General features: G+C 38.6%; 1 protein-coding gene across 5 annotated transcripts in view; it reads right to left on the reverse strand.

The window, feature by feature from the left end:
* The window catches only part of MOSMO (modulator of smoothened), a 36,480-nt gene that overhangs the window by 17,782 nt on the left and 384 nt on the right, over positions 1–18,314 (reverse strand). The gene's annotated exons all lie outside the window — the stretch shown is intronic.

The following is an 18,314-nucleotide window of genomic DNA, read 5'->3' on the forward strand; positions in this document are numbered from 1 at the left end:
CTCTTTCTACTACTAACACACAATTTTTGAAGACAGCTTTGCCAAAGGAGTTTCAAATAAGCTTGGCTAATTCTCTACATTATGCACAGTATTAATTCCAGTGATTAATGTAGTTACACTATTTATCTTTCAATTTTACATAAAATATGAGCTAGAATTAAAATCTGTGTGACCAAGAGTATGTCTACACTGCAATTCAACCCCTGCAACTGGCCTGTGTCAGCTGACTCAAGCTCACGGGGCTCAGGCTATGAGGCTATTTAACTGAGACATAGATGCTCGGGCTGGAGCCCAGGCTTTGGGACCCTGTGAAGGGAGAGGGTCTACATCTCAATTAAACAGCCCCATAGCCAGAGCCCAGTGAACCTGAGTCAGCTGACACAGGCCATGGATGTTGAATTGCAGTGTAGACATACGCTAAGACTATAACTGTTACACACAAAACCACCGCTGACTATATCGGGAGCTTTTAGTGCCTGGTTTTATTTCTATCATGCCCTAAAAGGAGAAACGACAGATGCCCAGAAATTTAGGATAAACAGAATGTAATCTAGCAAAGAAAAGTGGAGTTAAGAGTTTAGAAAGACCAGATAAGAAGATGTTCACCAAAATCACTGAGTAAGAGAAAAAATAGTTTAAGAAATATTCAAAGAATTTTAAGAGATTCAGACAAGCCACAGACTTTAGTTTTGCTTGCAAAGTCCTCTTTAAGAATAGGATGCATCTTTCTAAGAATAACTTATGTTAAATCAATATTAGACTATACTCAGAGATTGATTGTGCTATGAAGAGCTAACATTTCCCCTCCACTCTGGTTATTCCCTCACCTCCAAAGTAAAAATCCACTCTCCCATTGAAACCAATTCACAGAGACTATCTCCCTTTTATATAAAAGCTATTCCTTTCCCTTAATGACTATATGCCCCCTTCCTCCCACAGAAATGCTTAAAAACCTCTTAAGACCCTGTGTTTGTGGTATTAGACTAGGACACCTTATACATATACTGGTAGGTCACTAGTTCAAACCCAGCCGACAAAGATGGTGGCCAAAAGTTGTTAATTAGATTCAGTAGTCGATAATGAAGCAAGTTGTCTGGATGGACCACCATCTCAGAGTCCACATCACAAAAGCAATCACAGTAGTATTGACTAAATCTTTCTTGGTGCTCTTAGGAGAGAGGTCAAGGACTGATGAGTCCTGAAACTGAACTACCCTTGTTTCTACAAGTCAGCCTCCAAGTTAGGGTTGATGCATGTTAGCAGAGCAACATAGGAAAGCTTGCCTTGCTGCTGCTGTCCGTGTCTGTATTGTAGCAATGAGGACAACTTACGTCTTAAGAGCTTTTGATGCAATACCTTGCACCAGTGCTAAATTCAGACCCAAAAACCCTCCCAAAAAACACACACTAAAAATTGGGAAAGATAAATGATCCCTACAGCTGAGACACCAGGATCAGTTTTAAACTCCCTCACTACAAATAACAGACGTTTAAATTCATGAGTTCCAAGTAAAATATTTTTAATTGAACTCAACTTAAAAATAAGAGCATATGATCCAGTTAAGACTAGTCTATTTTCTGATTCCAACATTCTGGGTTTATTTAATTTATGTATTTTTAAACAAGATGGACCATCACACACTGAGAAAGTTATCCTCAGGCAACAATACAGAAATAACTCCTCTGAGAACAAAACAAAGATACTTTTGTGCTCTCACATATCAGAGCCAAGAAACCCATCCATGGTAAAGGTAATTTTTGCTAGTTTAAAGCATAGCATTATTTAAAATGTGTACAATCAGGATCTCTAATAAGTTGCATCCTGCTGGTGATTTATTTTGACATTATAAACATTGCCACAATAAGATGATTGTATCAATGAGAACTAGAACCTATAGAAAGTTTAAAGTGTGCATGGGCTGAAAGGATGAGAACTTTCTTCTTGCATGTTTATGATAAAATATGGTAAAACAGTCAAACCCATTCACCTTGAAAACTGACAGCTTGATTGCAAAGTGCCTAAACATAACTACATGGACATATTTACTGCATCAATGTTCAATATTTAGAGTGATCTTTCTGGTTAACTGCCGCAGTTTTGTTCCTCACTTTTGGAAAGGAAGCCAGAAGCTATATTTACAGCTATTCTGCCATTTAACTTCTGATGAGCTAGTGTACTCTCTAACAGTTATATCTGGCTTCAGACAGGCCGTAAAATGATACCTCTCAATATATCACATAATAAAGTACCACCCAGGGCTTCTCAGAAAGAATGATCAAGATGCCTGTTAATTATTTCAGTCTCACTACTGCTGAGGTACTATTCAAGTCTGGTCAATTTTTACATAAGACAATGACATGATGTGGCCAAACTAGTGGTCTAGTCACATGGTAGCAGCCCACCCCAAAATACAGTGTGAAAAGAGTTCAGCTCAGCCAAAAGAGACAGAGCACTATGGGGGTCCAGACTGAGGATGGGATAATCTCACACACAGGTAACCCTGTTTTGCTCAGGTCAACTCGGGTTGAGGACTAGGTTTCAGAGAGTGCTGATTCTAGCTGATTTCCAATATCATCTGAAAATATCACTTGCATAGACCACTTAATTTCTCCCCTTTGTTTTAATGTGGTAACTGTTCAAAGAATTGGGACAGAGCTTGCATAAAAAGTTACACAAGGTAAAGTACCTTACTATATGGGCACCACCGTCAGCCTAGTCTAAGATCTAAAGTAATATCACGTTAATATCAGATATGCTCTCTTTCAGAGAGAAAGAGAACTAAATCCTACCCATTCAGGAACATAAGACTTTATAAAGTAACACTTTCATCACTAACTACTGAGATCCTGGCTTAAACTGTCTTTTCTATTGACTTTTTTTCTTTTTCAAAGAAATATAAATATGCTAGAAATATGAAGAGGCATTTCACTGTTTTCTGATAATCACAAAAATAATATGCTGTGCACAATATTGTACAACATGTACCAGTTTTAGAGCGAGAATCAAAGTTATGTTTTCTACTACCAAGTATTTTGGCAGGATTAGTAATCAAAACAAAAGTCAATCTACCTACCATGCCCAGGAATAAAAGCAAGATCTCCCAGACAGAATCCACTGCTATGGTAGCTAAAGCTTATAGATTTACCATGACAGCGTCTCTGAAGATTCTGTACAACTTTCTCTTCTAATAATGTTATTGTGTTAAACTGGGCCCCACATATAGGGTGACCAGATGTCCTGATATTATTGGGACTGTCCCGATATTAGGGACTTTGTTTTATATAGGACTCTATTACCCACATGCCTAAGACCCTATTACCCACCCTTCAGTCCCAAATTTTCACACTTGCCATCTGGTCACCCTACACACACAATCCAGGTGGAATTTGTAACAGAACACACCTCTTCCTGTAGAACTATGCTACAGACTGTATGCTTCTAGCCCTCATTCAGAGGAAAGCCTGAAAACATGACCCAAATGTAATGGATGTTTGCCTGAGATTGCTGATAGCCCAAAACAATCTCACAGGTAATTAATTCCCCCTTTCATCTCAATGGAATGGGATTTACTGAAATCTAAGACAATCAGTGTCATGCTGAAGACTGAAAATGTGGGGACAGCATACAATCAAGTAGATTTAATATAAAAACAAGCATATGAGTTGCTACTGTTTTGATTGTATTACTAATTTTTGTATTTCAAATCAATGTTTGTAATATAATTGGAGCTGCCACCAAATTTCTATCAGTTTGTTGCACAGTCTCAGGACTCTTTCCCAGAATTTAGGTCCACCTTAGCATGGAATACAGTGGACCTCAATTATAAGTAAATAATGCACAATGTTCAAAAAGATAAAGCATACCTCAGATGACATTCAATAGGAGAACATTTCTGATCATTTAAGGCATAGAGTCTCTGCCAATTAGGGAAAGTGTTTATGGCCTCCCCTATTTCAGAGCAATCAAGGTAAGAGTTCAAGTCAAATATAGACAACAGCAATAAAAACTAAGAGTCAATTAAGAGCTTCCAAGATGGCTATAACCTGTTTACAGCAATTAATAATACATGTTGAAGTAGTTTAACACTGCTGTCAGTCTGTTTTACAAAATGTGAAACAATATCAGTAGGGAGCATATTCTTCCCTGGACAAATACCTAAATCCCATTAATGTTATTGGCTGTGTGTCATCCTGAGGGCAGACAATATGGGAGTATAATTTCCTGCTTGATTTATATATTAAAGTCAGCTCCCTTTTTAAAAAGTTGTTCAGAGTTTCCCATGCAAGTTTAAAAGGTCAGATGGTTTGCAACTGGTTTGCTTCACTGAAGCTGTAATCTTTACGTCTAGGCACTTTATCACTGCTCCTCTGCCAACAAAGGTCAGTGTTAAGGATAAAGTAGGGGAGCAAGTGAGGCAGCAAATTTAAATGTGGTCTCAGAGCATATTTTGTTATCCTTTTCTAAGGGTAAGTCCTTGTTTGCAGAAGCCTACCAACAGGTGCTGTCTTCAATGGAAACTCTCTCCTCTTCCTCCTCCTCAAGCTGTCACATGCAAAAAGGAGGCTTTAAAAAAACAACACAAAAAACAAAAACCAAACTTATGCAAACTCTGAAAATGACTTCTCAAAAACAGTTAAACATGGACTTTACCAAGTTTAAAGCACGATTTCAACCTGGCTATAACAGAGTATGGCCTTGTCTGCACATGGAGGATCATACTTAAAAGTTGTCAATTTTATACTGTAGGTGTGTCCAAAGAGCATAACTGTTAACCTGTTTCAGAAACTCAGGTCTATTGCAGAGTGAAAATGGTGCCTTTCTGAGAAAAGAGTACTTTTATTATCAAAACTGAATAAAAGGAAGGGTAAAAAAAGCTTCAAAAAGTGAATTTCACCCAGCTATATTTCAAAATAAGGTAACTAAAGGAGTGTAATTCAATAGACTTAGAAATGCTGCTTTTTAAAAACAGAACCATTTCCTTTTGCAGCTTTTTTCACTTTTAATTTTAGTAAAAAAAGACAACTTTCATAATACTTTAAAGACATCTGGAATTAATATTTTTCTTGGACTTGCATATTCCTTGGTTCTGTATACACTATAACTTTTTAATAGTTTAACTAACTACTGCATGGATGCCATGGGAAGCCATTATGATTTGTCTGAATTACTGAACAGCAGGCACTTACAGATGGCACCTAGAAAGGGAAGGTTATTTCCAGGGGGAAACCAAAACTCCCTATTGAAAGTCAATGAAACTTGTACTTCTCAATCCCTTGGTGCTTTTGAAAGTTTCCTCTGTATCACAAGCTTGCATATGAAAATCCTCCATTTACCTTCATAATACTAACAGCACAGACAACTGCTTTTCAAGCTTTACCACGCTGTTCTGCCTATGCATCTCATCATGGCCTGAGAAGACAGGCTCAGGTGACACTCTAGATACTACCAATAAGTATCAACTAAAAGAAGGTTGTTTATAATGTGGACATTTTCCACTAAGAACTAGACAAACATCACCAAGTCACTTCACAGATACTACTATGCAGCTGTCAGATGGGAATCCACTGATAGTTTAGGATGGGTGCAAACCAGTGAACTCCCAGTGCCATTACTGATAATCCAGGATTCCTAGCGTCTTGGCAGTGGAGCACTTGGGAAAGAGGATGTCTGCATCTATTTCTGTCTCAGAGCTGCAGGGTCATTGTTGGCTGTTTGATCACTTTCCTTTGCCTCTGCTCCTGCATTTCCCCTCTTCTCAGCTACATCGACCTAGATAACACTCTTTACAGCATCCAAGAGAAAAGTGCTGAGTGCCACCAGTGCGGGCAGGGTCTGTTAGCAGCAGCAGGTGGAGCAGCACTGTATGGAGGGTAAACAAGGAAGAAAGTTTGGGGAGGGAGAACAGAGTGTTTGCGAAGGAAAGGGAAACACTGGAAGAAAGGAATTATGAAACGTAAAGGGAAGAGAAGTAGGGAGTCATCTCAATGATGTGTGCTACAAAGCTAGACTGCTTGTATGTACTATCTATAAACTTGGCCGTTCATACCTTTTGGCTGTCAGTGACTAATGTTACTATTAATAATTCAAACTATTTGAAATGCCGAGCACTAGGACAGCCCTGCATTGACAATGCAGCACTCACGCATCTGAAGGAAAAGATGTTGATGCTCAAGTTCAAGTCCTAAAGTGAGCACTCTTCAACTAGACTAATATTTAAAATGTAAATGATTATAAATCATTATACATTAAGAGGCTGTCATCAAGAAAAGATTCAGTGTAAAGAGAAGACAGGAAGTTTATCTAGACCTCTTTCCTTTCACACATATTGTACACTACCTTTTTCCTCCCTCTCCAAATACTTGCCTAACTCCTTATTATACAGCAAGGAGAGCTTTGCCAGTCCAACCTCTGCCTTCACATTCCTTCTCTCAAAAGCGATGTGTATTCATGGTTCCTCTGCCTGGCCATATCCCCATTTTGCTGGTCTCAAACACTGTAGGAAGGGGACACACACACAGGAAGAGGAATGAACTGAAGTTTCACTGTCTTTTTGTTCTGTTTGCACAGTGTCATGCATGATGGGGGTCCTGGTCCATGACTAGGGCACCTCAATATTACAGAAATATAATAATATTGATGTCATATGTAACTTATCCCAGATACCACATATAAACTTATCCCACATATAAATTCCTTCAGTGTTATGCTTGTTCTTTAGCACCCCAAACCTGAATTGTATTTTACACTAATTCAGATAGCAGCATCTAACCTCCATTCCCTTTAGTGTTTTGTATTCCATAAATCACTCTGGTCTCCTTTCTCTGAAGTATCAAGAGATCACCTGCTACCAGAAAAAACTATCTGGACTCAATGGACAATTGGTCCCACGTGTTATAGCAAATCCTATATTCTGCATCACACAAGATAAAATTGGGTCCCATCACTGTGCTCCAAGATCAGAAAAGAAAAAGTTGTAGAGAGAACTAGAACAGTTATCTAGTACCTGTGAAAAAATAGGTCATGCTTAGAAATTTGACCTACTGATCTTTACTTTGGTAAAAATAAAAACAGAGATTACATAATGCTGTTCAGATGTGAGCACTGACTGGATATGAAACAGTACAAGTGTTTTTAATAAGCCAAAGTCATTAACAAGATTCCTTTTTCCATATTACTGGCAGTAGGGAATCCTAGCTGTATGGTGCATATTAGGCAAAAGCTTTATTATTAAAAACCATACACCTAAATGAATCACATACATTTTAATAAACATATATCTAAGTGAAGGTTCTAATCTGTACCATATTGTGTAGATAGAAGCTAGAGTTTTCTAAAGTGAAAAATCCATGTATTTGACTGATAAATAGCAGAAGATCAGTAGAACCACAAAGTTAAAATGTTAGCAAGATATATTTTCCACCATGTGTAGTGTATACATAAAGCAGATTCAGAATTCAACATATTTTGAGGGAAGTGGGAATTGAAAGGGAAGTCTAAGGGCTTCCCTAGATACTGAAGATAACTCAGCTGAAACTGAGTTATGACAGGATAAAATTTTAAAAAGCTTCTAATTCACTGGGACTTAATGCTTTTGGGACTTAATACTGTTTGTGAGTAAGCTGAAAACTGAAGAAAGAAGCAAAGACTAGATACAAAGAAAAAAAGCAGTTAAACATCTCACTGGGAGATGGGCATACCTTCTTCCTGAAGTTTTTATTGCAATTTTACCCAAAAAAGGAAGTTAAAAAAAGCAAGCTAGTACTTTATGGCACTTTAAAAATAATGCTTGAGTAACAACTCAATTGACTGGCTTCCAGATCTGTGCTCAATGAAAAATGATGGTCTGGTGTCCGATTCTGTAAAACCAACTAGAGTTTGAATAATTCAGCAAAGATGCAGGAAATACATGAATAAAGTTTTGCACCCTTGTGTGCTAAAAATAAACATATTGCTATTTTAAAAACAAAGTAATATTGCCTCTACTAAAGAGCAAACAGAAAAGGATGATCAGAGCTCTCATTCATCCTCTAGCTATGTCAAATAACTAGGATGAAACAGGTAAGAGTGTCTGCTCATGTAGAAAACAATTCCAAACACCAGAAATTCAAACAAGTACAAAATAAATGCTTTCCATCACATCTATGCCTTACTATTATGATTATTACTACTACTACAATGCCCTAAACATGGCAGATTACATAACAAGAAGTCATTCAAGTACAACTCAAGCCTTGTCTGAGATTTTTATAGTCACTTGAAAGACATATAAAGAAACATGATTGTAACAAAATTTAACTATATTACATGTGCTTAGACTGGGAACTTCAGTGCTAACTTTTACAAAAGAACAGCCATACTGCGTCAGGCCAACGGTCCATCTAGCCCAGTATCCTCTCTTCCAACAGTGGCCAATGCCAGTTGCTTCAGAGGGAATGAACAGAACAGGTAAACAAGTGCTCCATCTCGTCAGCCATTCCCAGACTCTGGCAAACAGCAATCCCAGCCTATCCTAGCTAATAGCCATTGATGGACCTATCCTCCATGAACTTATCTAGTTCTTTTTTTAACCCCCTTGTAGTCTTGACCTTCACAACATCTGCTGGCAAAGAGTTCCACAGGTTAACTGCGCATCGTGTGAAGAAATACATTCTTCTGTTCATTTTAAACTTGCTGCCTATTAATTTCACTTGGTGACCCCTAATTTTTGTATTATGAGGTGTAAATAACAATTCCTTATTTACTTTCTCCACACTAGTCATGATTTTATAGACCTCTATCATATCCCCCCCCGGTAGCAGCCACTTTTCCAAGCTGAAAAGTTCCAGTTGTATTAAGCTCTCCTCACGTGGAAGCTTTTCCATACCCCTAATCATTTTAGTTGCCCTTTTCTGTATCTTTTCCAATTCCAATATATCTTTTTTGAGATGGGCCAACCAGATCTGCACACAGTATTCAAGATGGGGGCGTACCATGAATTTATTAAGAGGCAATACGATATTTTCTGTCTTATCTATCCCTTTCCTAATGATTCCCAACATTCTGTTAGCTTTTTTCACTGCCGCTGTAAATTGAGTGGATGTTTTCAGAGAACTATCTGAATGACTCCAAGATCTCTTTCTTGAGTGGTAACAGCTAATTTAGACCCATCATTTTATATGTATAGTTGGGATTATGTTTTCCAATGTGCATTACTTTGCATTTATCAACATGAATTTCATTTGCCGTTTTGTCGCCCAGTCACCCAGTTTTGTGAGATCCCTTTGTAACTCTTTGCAGTCTGCTCTGAACTTAACTATCTTAAATAGTTTTGCATCATCTGCAAATTTTGCCACCTCACTATTTACCCCTTTTTCCAGATCATTTATAATATGTTGAACAGCACTGGTCCCAATACAGACCCCTGGGGGACACCACTATTTATCTCTCTCTATTCTGAAAACTGACCATTTATTCCTATCCTTTATTTCCTATCTTTTAATCAGCTACTGATCCAGAAGAGGATCTTCCCTCTTATCCCATGAGCTCTTACTTTGCTTAAGAGCCTTTGGTGAAGGACCTCTCAAAGTCTTTCTGAAAAATCTAAGTACACTGTATCCACTGGATCATCCTTGTCCACTTGCTTGTTGACCTTCTTAAAGAATTCTACTTAGATTAGTGAGGCTTGATTTCCCTCTATAAAAGCCATGTTGACTCTTCCCCAACAAATCATATTCATCTATGTATCTGATAATTCTGTTCCTTACTATATAGTTTCGACCAATTTGCCGGGTACTGAAATTAGGCTTACCATCCTGTAATTGCCGGGATTGCCTCTGGAACCTTTTTTAACAATTGGTATCACATTAGCAATCCTCCAGTCATCTGGTTCAGAAGCTAATTTAAATGATAGGTTACATACCACAGTTAGTAGTTCTGCAATCTCACATTTGAGTTCCTTCAGAACTCTTGGGTGGACACCATCTGGTCCTGGTACACACTAGTACTTCTAAGTGTGGAGCGCAAACACACTGAATACTTAGTACAGAATACAGATGTGTGCTCCTTTTATTCCTCTACCACCTTAAACCCATTCTATTTTATACCCCTCAAAAGCAAGCATTTTATCTACATAATAATCATATAATCACAGCCTGGCTTTTCATCACTTTTTATAATACCATGTATAGGATATGTTTAGACTTCAGAAAAAAAGATTGAGAGGGGACCTGACAATCTTCAAATATGTTATAAAGAGGATAGTGATCAATTGTTCTGTGTCTGCTGAAGGTAGCAAAAGAAGCAACTGGCTTAATCTGCAGCAAGGGAGATTTAGGGTAGATATTAGAAAAATCTTTCTAACTGTAAGGATAGCTAAGTACTGGAATAGGCTTCCAGGGGAAATTGTGGAATCCCCATTATTGGAGATTTTTAAGAATAAGTTAGACAAACACCTGTCAGGGATGGTGTAGGATACATGGCCCTGCCTCAGCTCCTGTTCTCCACATTGTAACTCCATTCCTCCTTCTATATCCACCACATCTGCTCCATGCAAACATGTCACTGAGAGGACAGACAACTTCCCTTGTTGCAATCCCCATGAAATATGGCCTAAAACAAACATTGCTTTAACATTATCTTTAAGTTATTCCTTCTTCACGGCTTCCCATCATGTCACATATTCTCCATTAGAATAAAAATTCTTTAAGGTGGAGTCATTTTATATTGTGTACAGCGCCAAGCACATTGTTGACACTTAAATCACCACCACCATTTTGCAGCCAGTTCTTTGATAGTGGAAGATCTACACATCCAAGGAGGAAGAAAATATAATAGCTGTGCTAAGTGTATAGTACAGCAATTTCTCTCAAACCTGTTTCCTTTGACTGGCAGCATCCTACACTACCAACAGCCATGCATGAAACAAGACTCCACGGAAAGTGCTTTGCAAAATTTGTAGTGTAACAGCCTTTGTGAATAAGCTGTTGACAGTTAAATAAGTGTCATGATATAGATTCACAACTTATTGTCATTACTGTCACTCTACAGCATTATATACAGGACTATTTAGATGAAAAATAAACATGCAGGTCACTTATGTGAAGAATTACATATCACAGATGCAAGGTAAAACTGAATGTACTATTCAACAATAATTCCACACGAGTCAGCACTGTTACATGTATGAATAGCAGCCATAAGATTATAGTTTAGTCCTACATTAAAAGATCCATCACATCCATTTACATTAATAAGTTTATTTTGGAAGTTATCCTTCAAAATGTAGCAGTCTTAAATTTTGAAATCCATACATCCCATACATGGTATTATAAAAACTGATGAAAAGCCAAGCTATAATTATATCAGTAGAAATCAGTTATATTGTGTACTGTAAAATGGAACCAAACAATCATGCTACAGTATTTAGCCATCCATCCCAAAGTTAACAGACACTAACATTTCAGTGTATCAAACAGGATTTTATTTGATTAAATGCTCCACAGTTTTATGGACTGCCTTGAAAGTGTTCCAAATTGCAACAACTTATACATTTGGCTTTAAAAATCATTCTTCAGCTTAATAGTACATCCCATTCAAGTTCCTTTAGCTACAGGAATGTCTTGAAATGCTGAAACTAAGATAAGTTAAACCCACCACCCCATCCTTTTGTGAAAAAGACAAAATATCAGCTTCAGTAAGAGTCATTATAGATCCTCCCACACAAGAAATTAACATGGAATAAACACTACCATCTTATGAAAGCTTTTAAATTTATTACAGAAAGTGCACTGAGATATAGGCTCAAACCCTGCTACCACTAAAATCAATGGGAGTTTAGTCAGTGATTTAATCTGGAGCAGGTTTAAGCCTCTATTTCTTGTTTAGTATACTGGTCTGTTAAGATAAAGCTGTCACCATAAAATTATTGATAAATTGCTAATTTTCAGATTTGATCCAGCAGTGTTTTTTACACACACACACACACACACACACACACACACACACACACACACACACTTCAAATTGGGAGCTCTTTGAGACACAAATCCATTTGTTTTTATCTTTTATTTTATCAAATAAACACGTATTTTAAAACACATGAACTTCCTTAAACAAGATTGGCCAAACCAGCACCATTTCTCTAACAAATTTATAAAAGCAAAGAAAATCTCAGTTGAGGATCCAGCTCCTGAACTTAGTCAATTGTGCATAACTACAGAAGGGAATGCAAAAAACACAGCATTGCTCAGGACTAAAATATCTACTTCTTTATGATGTATATAAAACTTTCGCTGGAGCGAAGGGTTAAGGAGAAGTGTTGCCCGGCCATCAAACACTACAGAATTTAAGATTTCATTTAATAAAGGCCCAGATTTTCAGAAAATCATATAAATGACCAATTTGGTTTGTAGTGTGACCAACTGCATAGACAATCTTAATTACACATTCAAGTTAGCCATAGGCATTGTTGTGCATTCAAAGAAGACACAAACTTTTCTGAAAATCTGAGCCCAGGTTCCAACCCTTATGGTAACAAACAAATTTGAGTGATCCAATGTAGTACCATCTTCTTGAATTGGCTGAGAGTTCTCCTATATTTAAGCGGCAGCAGCACTGACAAGACCAGCAGTTTTATGCTACTTTTCCAAACCCTGAGGAATAATGTCATTCTGCTGCTACTTGGTAGTACAATTATCTGCAGAGACAGGCAGTAGAGCTATTCCCACGAGAAAAGAACCCCAAAAACACAAAGGTTGGGCACAGAAAGAAAGTTCCCTTGACCAGTGAGAGGTGGGTGTGTCAGACAACTATTACTCAGAGGCAGATATGAAAGATGAAGTCCCTGAACATGGTATAGGGACAGCAAACTGGTATGAATCCCAGAATCCTCCTAGCAACTGGGTTTATCGACAAAGCATTGTCCTGGACCTCAGTGACAGGGCCCCAGTTCTTTTCTGCATCATTCTCTGGGAAGTAAGTATCATTTTTCAAGCACTCATCTTACATTACAGTACTACAGTATTAAGCCCAAGAAGTCCTTGATTTAATGGGCATCTTAGTTCTTCTTTTCCTTACTCTATCAGTTTAGGTGAAATGCTTATTTTAAAATGTTTTATTCTTTTAGTACAAAAAATAATTTTAAAAATAAAGTTTTACATTGTAACAATACATTGTTTTTTGTGTTGATACAAATCTATGCAATATTCTTATTAGGAAAAGACCTAACAGCTTTCTTTTAAGATTGTATCAACTCAGCAGCTTCTTTGGCACAACCAGACAAGAGAAATCTCAGTCTGTCAAAACACTATTTGAATGGTCTAGTGTGTTAGAAAAATCCATGCAGTCTTAAGGTTTGCCAAGTTTAGCTTAATTAAAATGGTTTTACTTTCACCTCAAAGGAGATGTGGGATAGAAATGGCATCTGATCCCTAAGTAAGAAACAGTCATTTAACTAATATTTAACGACAGCCTGGCAGAACAGTTCAAGTACTGATTTTTATATTAACAATAGAGGTGTGATTAAGCTGGTTTCTTTAACGAGAATTTTAGTGTACTGTATGTAGCACCTTTATACACACACGATCTTTATTCATCATTTGTGTCTTCAGAATAGTTTAGAAGCAGTGTCTGTTATCCTGTTTCCACAGAAGCAGAGAGTAAAAACATTTTTAGGTCCTACAGAAAGTGATGAGGTGACAATTTGAGATAATCTGTGTATGTGCAATTAAGGAATTTGTTTGATATTATGAACTCTGTATGCTTAAGCCATTTACCATATTCTTAACTCATGTTCTCTGTCTTAAGGAGCAGGAGAGGGGTGATTACAAGTCTGTCTTTGAAAGAGACACTTAGGGTATGTCTATACTGACGGTGGCAAAGTCGCTGCCGTCAGATCTATCTATCTGGATTGATTGAGCAGTCAGTGAAAACCCGCTCAATCGATCCAGAAGTCGACCCAATAAAACCACCCCAACAAGCTTCACATAAGAGACGTTCTGTGATTAGGAGGAGAAGCCATGTGGAGAGGGCTGTCCATAGACTCCTTAGAGGAATCTGACCTGAGCACAAAGAACACCTAAAAGCAATGAGGAAACTGAGGCAAGGAAATGCATACTGATGTTTTTATTGTTTTGTCTAGGTCTGTACATCTTTTGTCCTATCTAAAGTAGTATGATTGGGTTTTGGGATCCCTTACAAAGTCTCTGTGTGTGTTTCCACTCCATCCCCTCCCCCAACTATCATGTGTCCCTGAAGAGGTGAACTGTGACCCAGAGCCCCCAGAAGGTTGGAGCTCTGAGAAAAGATATGCTTAAGTTATTTGGGAGCACGGTGTGGGGTCAACAATAGCCCTGGGGGCCTAGGCCAGCTGGGCCTTGGGGCGCTATGTCCATGAAGGAGTAACAGACAGAGCCTGTGCCTAGGAAGCATGTCAGAGAGGCAAAGGAAAAAGACAGGGCTGCAGTCTACTCAGACCAAGGGAAGCTTAAGAGCAAGTGGGTCCAAGGTGGTAGGAAACAAATAGCAGCCTGTTGAGCCCTTCCCGGTCTGTGTGACAGATTAACATGATCAGTGATTTATAAAAAATCATATCTACTATTTTAAACATACTCAACTTTATTAGATTTAAAAATCCCTGCACAATGGCTCATTCCCCAGAGCTCCGCCTAGTAACAGAGGTATAACAGAAGAGAACTGACCCACAAGCTCCCACATTGAATGACTGGGGCACTCCCATGGCTAAACATTAATCAATCCCTGATAGCTGGCTTGTTTCTAATTCCCTTGCTACAACAAATTTAGAAACCTATGAGCCATTGTTCATGAATAGTCTGCATTTCCACAAGTTTATTTAACCTTCTGGCAGGAAATAAACATCAAGCAGTAAAGATGTGTAAGTTGTGTGGGTGCCAGGGGAAATCTCAGCACAAAAACTTATAATACAGAATCTGATAGTCACCCTCTATTCTAAATCCTGTTTTCCTCTAAAAAAATACTGTCCAGGTATCCCTGCACTATGCATTAACATCTGTGAACTAGCAGCCACCCCTTGAACATAGGTAGGAGGGCAAGGGCAGTAGAGTCCCACACAGAAGCATTAAATTCAAACATTAATTTAAACTGTAATAAGTCACCAGGACCAGATGGTATTTACCCAAGAATTCTGAAGGAACTCAAATATGAAATTGTACAACAACTAATTGTGGTACATAATCTATCGCTTAAATTAACCTCTGTACTAGATGACTGGTGGATAGATAATGTGACACTGATTTTTAAAAAAGGCTCCAGAGGCAATCCTGGCAATTACAGGCTAGTAAGCCTGACTTCAGTTTCAACCAATTTGCCTGGTACTGTAGTAAAAAAACAGAATTATCAGACACACAGATGAACATGATACATTGGGAAGAGTCAACACAGCTTCTGTAAGGGCAATTGTGCATCACCAATATATAAGAATTCTTTGAGTGTGTCAACAAACATATGGACAAGGGCGATCCAGTGGATATAGTGTATTTGGACTTTCAGAAAGCCTTTAATAAGGCCCCTCACCAAAGGCTCTTAAGAAAAGTAAGCAGTCATGGAATACGGGAAAAGGTCCTCTCATGGGTCAGTCTGGTTAAAAGATAGGAAACAAATGGTAGGAATAAATGGTCAGTTTTCATAGTGGATAGATGTAAACAGCAGTGTCCCCAAAGGATCTGTACTGGGACCATTGCTGTTCAATGTTATCTATAAATGATCTGGAAAAAGAGGTAAACAGTGAGGTGGCAAAGTTTGCAAACAATACAAAATTATTCAGGATACTTAAGGCCAAAGCAGACTGCAAAGACAAAGGGATCTCACAATACTAGGTGACTTGACAAGAAAATGGAAGATGAAATTCAGCGTTGATAAATGCAAAGTAATGCACATTGGAAAACATAATCCCAACTCTACATACAAAATGATGGGGTCTACATTATCTGTTACCACTTCAGAAAGAGATCTTGGATAATTCTGTGAAAACATCCGCTAAATGTGCAGAAGTCAAAAAAGCTAACAGAATGTTGGGAACCATTAGGGAAAGGATAGATAATAAGACAGAGACTATCATAATACCTCTATATAAATCCATGGTGCACCCACACCTTGATTATGCAGTTCTGGTTGCCCCATCTCAAAAACAGATGTATTAGAAATGGAAAAAATACAGAGAAGGGCAACAAAAATTATTAGGGGTATGGAACAGCTTGCATATGAAGAGAGATTGAAAAGACTGACTGTTCAGTTTGAAAAAGAAATAAATGAGGGGAGATATGGTAGAAGTCTATAAAATCATGAATGGTGTGGAGAAAGTAAATAAGGAAGTGTTGTTTACCTCTTCATGTAACACACGAACCATGTGTTACCCAGTGAAATTAATAAGCAGCTGGCTTAAAACAAACATAAGGAAATACTTCTTCACACAATGTACAACTTATTGCCAGGGGATCTTGTGAAAGCCAAAAGTATAACTGGGTTCAAAGTGAATTATTTAAGTTCATGGAGGATAGGTCCATCAATGGCTATCAGATAGTCAGGGATGCAACCCCATGCTCTGGGTGTCCGTAAACTGTGACTGCTAGAAGCTGGGACTGGATGACAGGGGATGGATCATTCAATAAATTGTCCTATTCTGTTTACACCCTCTGAAGTAAATAGGCCACTGTCAGAAGACAAAATACTGGGCAAGATGGACCACTGGACAGATCTAATATGGCCATTCTTAACAGTTCTATACCTTTCCTGTGTGACAGCCAGGAGATTGGAATGTCAATGAGAGATCAATTTAGGTTGCTCTGCCCATTTTCAGGTGGTGGAGTCTACCAAGAATGGCATCACAAATTCTTTCCCTGAAAAGACACTTCTAGATTCATCTGGGGTGCAAGATCAAAGAGAAATCTTTCTATTGTCTTCCTGCCTAAGCCCAGCCCCATCAAACAGCTAAGATGAATTGTAAATAAACCTATGTATTTACTTATAGACAAAAGCAATTACAATACTATATTAGCAAAAGGATACTTAAGTCCTCCTTTAAAGGAACAGTGTCAAATGTTAAAACACAAAATATATAGGTTTAAAGCCTAAAAATAGATTTAAAAACATCATGCAAAATTTTTTTTAAAGAGGGAGAAGGAAAAATGAGATCTAAAGCTCCCTTCCAACATTAAAAATTAAAACACAGCAGCCAAGACCCAAAAAGTGAAATTAATTATAAAACAGAAAAATTGACTATTCAAAATTCACTGTCCAAGGTGACTAAAATTAAGTGAGGAAACAAATAGTGGTCCTGGTTCAACATGGTTTATTTTGCTTTTGTTACATAGGTTGTATTAAAGAACTTTTCAAAGAGATTCTGTACCTTTGCACAGCTACATAGGAGAAGACAGATACCCAAAACATTCCACAAGATTCAGCCAGACTGGGTTGACAGAGCAGGCTTCACCTTGCCCCTTACCCCAGTGGTTTCCTCAGTGTAAACTCACTAGTATTACTCCGGTCCAGTTCAGCCAGGCCAGTATCCTCTGTTACTCCACAACCTGGTCTTGATCCAGTCTGGGTTGATCAGGCTGGACCATCTCCACTCTCTCATTGTGGACTACCCAGTATTGATCTCACTTAAGATCTCACAAGAGATATTCCAGCACTGATCCCAATTAAACTGGCTTCTTGTCCATATCTCTTCATTTTTAATCCAGTCTGATTGCCAAGTTATGCACACAGATTTCCCTCAATCCAATCCAGTTCAAATTGGCCAGGCAGTGCCCTAGAATCTCTCACCTGTAGATTCTCCTCTGACAAAATATCTCATTCAATCCACAGACTATTCCCTTTGCTCCAGACCAGCTCTTCTCCTACAGATTTCTACCAGAATATATCCAATCCAGGTTGCCTAGAGTGTCACCTTCTCAGCTCAGACTCCGCAGTACCCCTCCACTCCAAACCCCTCTCACTCTCAGACTCCCCAAAACTGATCTAGTCCAGGTTCAGCCAATACTCAGAACTACCAGCCTCCTTCACGTGGGAAGTCCCCAAACTTGCTCATGTAGGCAGTATCTCCCCACTCTACCAGGACTGCTCCCCGTGACCTAGTCTCCGACCCCCAGTTCCTCATCCAAAGGCTCCCGGTGTTAACACAGACTGTGCCCGCCGCCTCCCAGACCCTCAGCCATAGGTTCTGTGGCCCTGACTTACTCCCAGTGGCCCTGTGCCCGCTCCCGCACGCACGTTCCCAGTTCCAGCCCAGGTCCCCCAGCCCTCTCACACACAAACTCCTAGAAAGGAGCGATCCAGCTCCCTTCAGTGCTGCTTACTCA

Source organism: Emydura macquarii, unplaced genomic scaffold, assembly GCF_026122565.2.
Source record: "Emydura macquarii macquarii isolate MOO-44397 ecotype Brisbane River unplaced genomic scaffold, CSIRO-AGI_Emac_v2 contig_1348, whole genome shotgun sequence".
Classification (NCBI taxonomy): domain Eukaryota; kingdom Metazoa; phylum Chordata; order Testudines; family Chelidae; genus Emydura; species Emydura macquarii.